This window comes from Colobus angolensis, unplaced genomic scaffold (assembly GCF_000951035.1).
Source record: "Colobus angolensis palliatus isolate OR3802 unplaced genomic scaffold, Cang.pa_1.0 Scaffold566, whole genome shotgun sequence".
Classification (NCBI taxonomy): Eukaryota; Metazoa; Chordata; class Mammalia; order Primates; family Cercopithecidae; genus Colobus; species Colobus angolensis.
In genome coordinates, this window is record NW_012119221.1 from 853590 (window position 1) to 859916 (window position 6327).

The window sequence follows — 6327 nt, forward strand, 5'->3', positions numbered from 1 at the left end:
CCCCCGTGTCCAGGTCCCTGTTCAGGCGCCAGGTGTCCCGACCCGTGGGACAGTCGAACAGGCCCTGGAAGGGGGAGTGGGAATGGAGGAGACAAGAAAACACAAGAAATGGAGACAAGACAAATAGCCTGATCAAGTCTCATTTAATAATGGTGGTGCGATGCCTTATATAGGCTGGCAGGGGAAGAGGTTGGGCCAGGGCGGTGACGGGGGCCGAGTCTTCTCAAATTACAATTGCGCATGTGCCGTGGGTTTGTAATTTTCCTGGGCGCGGGATTGCGCCTGCGCTGTAGGCCGCATATCTTCCTGGGCGGGGAAAAATGTTTGCGCGTGCACGGGAAAGGTTGGCGCGCGGGAGGTTTGGCGCGTGCGGGAAGAGTTTAGGCGCATGCGGGAAAGGTTTAGGCACGGGCGCAGGAACAATTTATAATAAAGAACCCGGAAATGTGCCATTTTGTCTCCACTTTGCGGAGATCAAGCAACAGAGGTCGGCTAACTCCGGGCCTTATGGCTCCGGACAAAAAGTAAAATTTCCTAAAAGTTAAAAGTGTCACATGCATTATCCTAACTTCTAATCGTGTGGCCTTAGGCAGTCTAGTCCACAGACATGAAGGAAGTTCGCTTTGGAAAAGAATGGTTATCATCTTAGAGATTTGTTTTAAAGGTTTAAGCAAGCTTTGAAACATTAATTATAACGGAAACTGTGTGTAAACATTGGCTAAAGTTAAAGGGGTATCATCCAGTTTTTCTGTGAACTGGACATTAAAATAAAAGCAAAACAGGTTTTTCTTAAAGCACTAACCTGCTCTTTAACAACAATTATAAAAGGTTAAAAAGAGTCTATAAAAATCTTACCTTATGGTCAGACATTAAAATTGGATAAATATGTCTACAAGGCTTTGTTAAAATTAAGTGTAACATTAATAACACACTAATGTAAAGGTAAAATTCAGTTTTTGGTATAAAATCATACAGGAAGCATTGTCAAATATAAAATGGTGTTTGGCTTTCTTTGGTCTAAAAACCAATAAAAATAGGTGCTAAAGAAATTTCTCAGCAAGAAGGCACTAAGGACTATAAAGTCCACTGCTGATGTCCCCATATTTAAAACAAAAGACCAATTTCTCGGAAATTATATACTTGGTTTACCTTCAACCTTCTCTTCCCTTAAAACAAAGGGTCTTTTAGCACAGGCACCGCCCTTGGAGTTTCCAGCACCACCCTGGAGATCACATCCTCATCAAAACGTAGAAAGAAGGGAAAATCAAGCAAGCCTGGGAAGGACCCTACCTTGTGCTGCTAACCACCAAGACTGCTATTCCTACAGCAGAAAGGGGATGGACACATCACACCCAAGTCAAGCAAACGCCATTATCATAAGAATCATGGGCCATTGTTCCTGGATCAAGCCCTACCAAATAAAAGCTAAGAAAAGCTTAGTCTATCTATTCCTTTCCTAACCCAGTTCCTACATCCATTACTATTCCTACCACTAGCAACTCTAACCCCACTTTAGAGCATTTCTGTGGTCTAGGAACAGAGGTCACTGGAAAGGATCCTATAGGCTTCTTTAAGATGCGCTTTGTGGCCGGGCACAGTGGCTCAAGCCTGTAATCCCAGCACTTTGGGAGGCCGAGACAGGCGGATCACGAGGTCAGGAGATTGAGACCATCCTAGCTGACATGGTGAAACCCTGTCTCTACTAAAAAATACAAAAAAAAAAAAAAAAGACTAGCCGGGTGTGGTGGCGGGCGCCTGTAGTCCCAGCTACTCGGGAGGCTGAGGCAGGAGAATGGCGTGAACCCGGGAGGCGGAGCATGCAGTGAGCCAAGATCGTGCCACTGCACTCCAGCCTGGGCGACAGAGCGAGACTCCGTCTCAAAAAAAAAAAAAAAAAAGATGCGCTTTGTTCTCCCTCCTCCACCTCCTACAACTGCCGCTTTCCCAAACCTATGAAATCAAACTATGCCTCGCCTCATGCCAAATGACAAAAGGTCTCAGTAGTAGAAATAGGAGACCTAAGGTAAACCATAGCCATTGAAACAGGGTATAAAGATGTAAATGCCTGGTTAAAATGGATTAAATATTCCTTTCACACTTCAAACAAAAGCAACTGTTAGGCTTGTACCCACGGTAGGTCAAAGGCCCAGGTTGCTCCCTTTCCACTGGGATGGTCCTCAAATCAAGCAGACATGGAGTGCGTGATAGCTCTTTTTCAAGATTTCACTGCCTGGAATAACAAATTGTACCAAGCTCTTTCCCCATTATTTCCTGAAGCTCAACACCCTGTGGGTCAGCCCCTGAGGGCCATCCGGTCTCCATCTTCCAAAACCAACTTTACCTTGTGTCTCTAATGACAAGAGGAAAATCTTGGCATTCCTTGGAGACTTAACAGGATGCAGTGAAGTCAGGCACTTCCAAGAGTTGATCCATCAGTCCGCCCTTACTCATCGCTGAGCAGATGTATGGTGGTATTATGGAGGACCTTTACTGGACACTCTGCCAAATAACTAGAGCAGTACTTACACTTTAGTTCAACTGGCCATCCCTTTTACCTTGACATTTCATCAACAGAAAAAGAAAAAAACTGTAGCCTCAATTCTTATCTCTTTAACAACTATAATAAGTGTACTCTACTCCTTCATCTTAGATATTATGTTGTACCACACATCCAAGAGTTAATCAAAACAACTAAGCCAAGACATGTTAATCAAGTTTGAAGAAGAAAACTAAAAGAGGAGGGATTGCAGAAAGTAAAAAGTTTCCTCTTCAAAGATTTCCTTCTTTTTAAAGAATAAATCATAAGTGTTAGAAATAATAGTTTCTTTTAAAGACTTTCTTCAAGCCTCCTTGCTTTGTGCTAATAACTCTTCATTAAGTCCTATCCTATGTAACTGTTGGACGTGCTCACAGGCAGGTTCCAGCTCACAGCCTATGCCCCTTCCTTATTTGGAAACGTTATTGCTTCCTTACACCTTTCGTAAGCAACTTCTTTGTTCTTCCCTGCGTTTACCTATTCAGAAAAGTTTCAGGTTATTAGCAAATCAGGTATCAATTTAAGATTGAGAGGTTCCAGCCTGACCAACATGGAGAAACCCCATCTCTACTAAAAACACACAATTAGCCAGGCATCGTGGCACATGCCTGTAATCCCAGTTACTAGGGAGGCTGAGGCAGGAGAATTGCTTGAACCTGGGAGGCAGAGGTTGCGGTGAGCCGAGATTGTGCCATTGCACTCCAGCCTGGACAACAAGAGCCAAACTCTGTCCTAAAAAAAAAAAAAGATTGCGAGGTCCCACTCCAGCCAACGGATGCAGGACACAGCAGTAAGGATAACCCAAATGCGTAAGGGATAAATATTTATGTCTCATTTTCCTTTGTTCAAGGGTGCTCTCGCCATGGTTCCATCTGCGACTGAACGCCCTTTCTGCAGAAAGTAAAGACGGCCTTGCTGAGGGATCTTTTGTCTCTGTGCCGACTTTTCTTTGCCACACCAATGATCTATTTCTAACAATTTTGGTATTTCTAACATCTTTTATATCCTTATTAGATTTATTCCTAGACATATATTTTATGCCATTGTGAATTGTATCTTTGAAACATACAATATATTGTTTGTTGCTGAGAAATAAAACTGTACAATTTCCTGTTTGTTACTGGGAGATAGAAATCATATTTATGAACAGATTTTTATCTCCAGCAACCTCCCCAAACTCTCCTGCTAGTTCTGATACCTTATCTGTGCATGCCATTGGAGTTTCTATTATTGGAGTTTCATGTAATCGTCAAATAATGACAGCGTTATTTCTTACTTAGTAGTCCTTATATGTTTTCTTTCTTTTTCTGATTTATTGAGATGGCTAGTGACCTAAAGCACTGACTCTAAGGGTGATTGAATTTAGATTCATATTTTGAAGGTAGAGCCAACAGGATTTGCTGACTGACTGTATTTAGGCTATGAGAGAAAGACAGGAATCAAGGCCGAGTTCAAGGTTTTTCCCCTGAGCAACTGGAAAAATGGCTTTGCTATTTACTGCAGGCAAGACCAGTAGTTTGTCGAACATATAGTGTAGTTAATTAAATGAAGAAAAAAATGCTCACTGATATTTATTAGCAATGATCTTTCTAACAGATGTTAGCCTGGTATTCCACTTTCGAACTAACTCACTCCAGTCAGGATTTACATTTACAAATACTCCCCGGAGGGTGTAGCTTATGGCTTTCTGTTCAGCCACTGCCATCTACAGGGGGCTTCTCTGAATATAAACTGTGCATGCTGATTATAATCTAAAAAAGATCCAGGCAGGGTGGCTCACGCCTGTAATCCCAGCACTTTGGGAGGCCGAGGCGGGCCGATCACCTGAGGTCGGGAGTTTGAGACCAGCCTGACCAACATGGAGAAACCTCGTCTCTACTAAAAATACAAAATTAGCCTGGTCTGGTGGCACATGCCTGTAATCCCAGCTACTCAGGAGGAGAATAGCTTGAACCCGGGAGGCAGAGATTGCGGTGAGCCAAGATCGTGCCATTGCACTCCAGCCAGGGCAACAAGAGTGAAACTCCATCTCAAAAAAAAAAAAAAAATCTAAAAAATATATGGGATAATTTTCCCCTCCAGCCTCCTCAACCCTTCCTGTTTCCACAACACACATACACACACACACACACACACACACACACACTCCTATCTTGTTTTCAATCCTCCCCCAGGTTAGACAACTGTAAGAGAAACTCCTACCTAGGAAACTGAGTCCCTGCAATGCACTTACAAGTAGCTTCTCTGAAAAGAAAGAGATCATGGAAAAGCCAGCTGTATTTCCAGGGAGTTAACCTAAGAACAATAAAGAAACAGCGAAGTGGTGCCAGGTGCGATGGTTCATTCTTGTAATCCCAGCACCTTGGGAGGCTGAGGCGGACGGATCACGAGGTCAGGAGATCGAGACCATCCTGGCTAACACAGTGAACCCCGTCTCTACTAAAAATACAAAAAAAAAAAAAAATTAGCCGGGTGTGATGGCAGGTGCCTGTAGTCCCAGCTATTCGGGAGGCTAAGGCAGGAGAATGGTGTGAATCTGGGAGGCAGAGCTTGCAGTGAGCAGAGATCAGGCCACTGCACTCCAGCCTGGGCAACAGAGCTAGACTCCGTGTCAAAAAAAAAAAAAAGGAAAGAAACAGCGAAAGGGTGACTCCTGCAAAAGAGATCCAGGATCACTCAATAAGGCCTCACTGTCCTAGCTAGAATACCAATTTGGCCATCCTTTATCACTTGGCTGTCAAAGGATTGGTAAAGCCTTAGGTGTTGTTGCACAAAGAAGCAAAATTCTAAAAGCTTGCTCATTTAACAATCCAAAGTCCCACTAACCTACCTACCCTGATGTTTATTCAACACACACATCGGGTATCTCATTGGGGTAAGGGTGATGAGTTGGCTACCTCTCCCCTCTCCCACTTCTCACCCACCACCCAGTCTCAAAAATGTAAGCTCCAAATAGGCAGTGACAATTGTCTTGTAAACCCCTCTGTCCTCCGTATCCAAAATGATGCTTGTCATACAGTAGGCATACAATATTTCAGAATTAACATTTTAAAGGCTTTTAAATACTTAAAAGAGCTAGATTTTCACTTACAGTAAATAAAATCAGTGTTGTTTAAAATCAGTGAGTCAATAAATAGCATTGTCACTACCTGAGATAAATGTTACAGGAAACAGCTGATGGAATTTAAAAACTTTGCTTCTAAGGATTGAAACCCTATTGGGAAGCGACTGCTGTTTTTTAAACACAGTTTTTACCACTATAATTTTTATTATTACGTGCAATTACTTGTCTACATGTTTACATTATACACATATGCAACACATTTCCAACATCCTAACACGATTATTCATTTTTCCATGTGATCTGCCTTATCCATATATACAAACATTCATATTAATACAGTTGTTTGCAATCATAGCTATGTATTTTTACAGTCGGTTCTTTTTTTCACTTCACATACTGTTTCCTAAACAGCTTTCCGTGCTTCTACACTCGTCATAATAATTCTCAATTACTGCATGATATTCTAACATGTTAGTGTAGCACAATTTAGCTAAATAAAGTGGAACATGTAAGGTTTCCATTTTTTGCCTTGGAGATAATGCTGATAAGACTGGCAGACACGTGGTCTCATCTGTTTAGCGTCTTTACTTCTGATTAATCATATTCTGGAACTGCATCCAAGCATCTCCATACCCAGATTAGCGACTGCGAGCGACCAGCCAGCACAACCGGGACCAAGGACCTCCGCGGCTGAGCGGCGAGTCCGGGAGGGGCTCTGCGCGTCCCC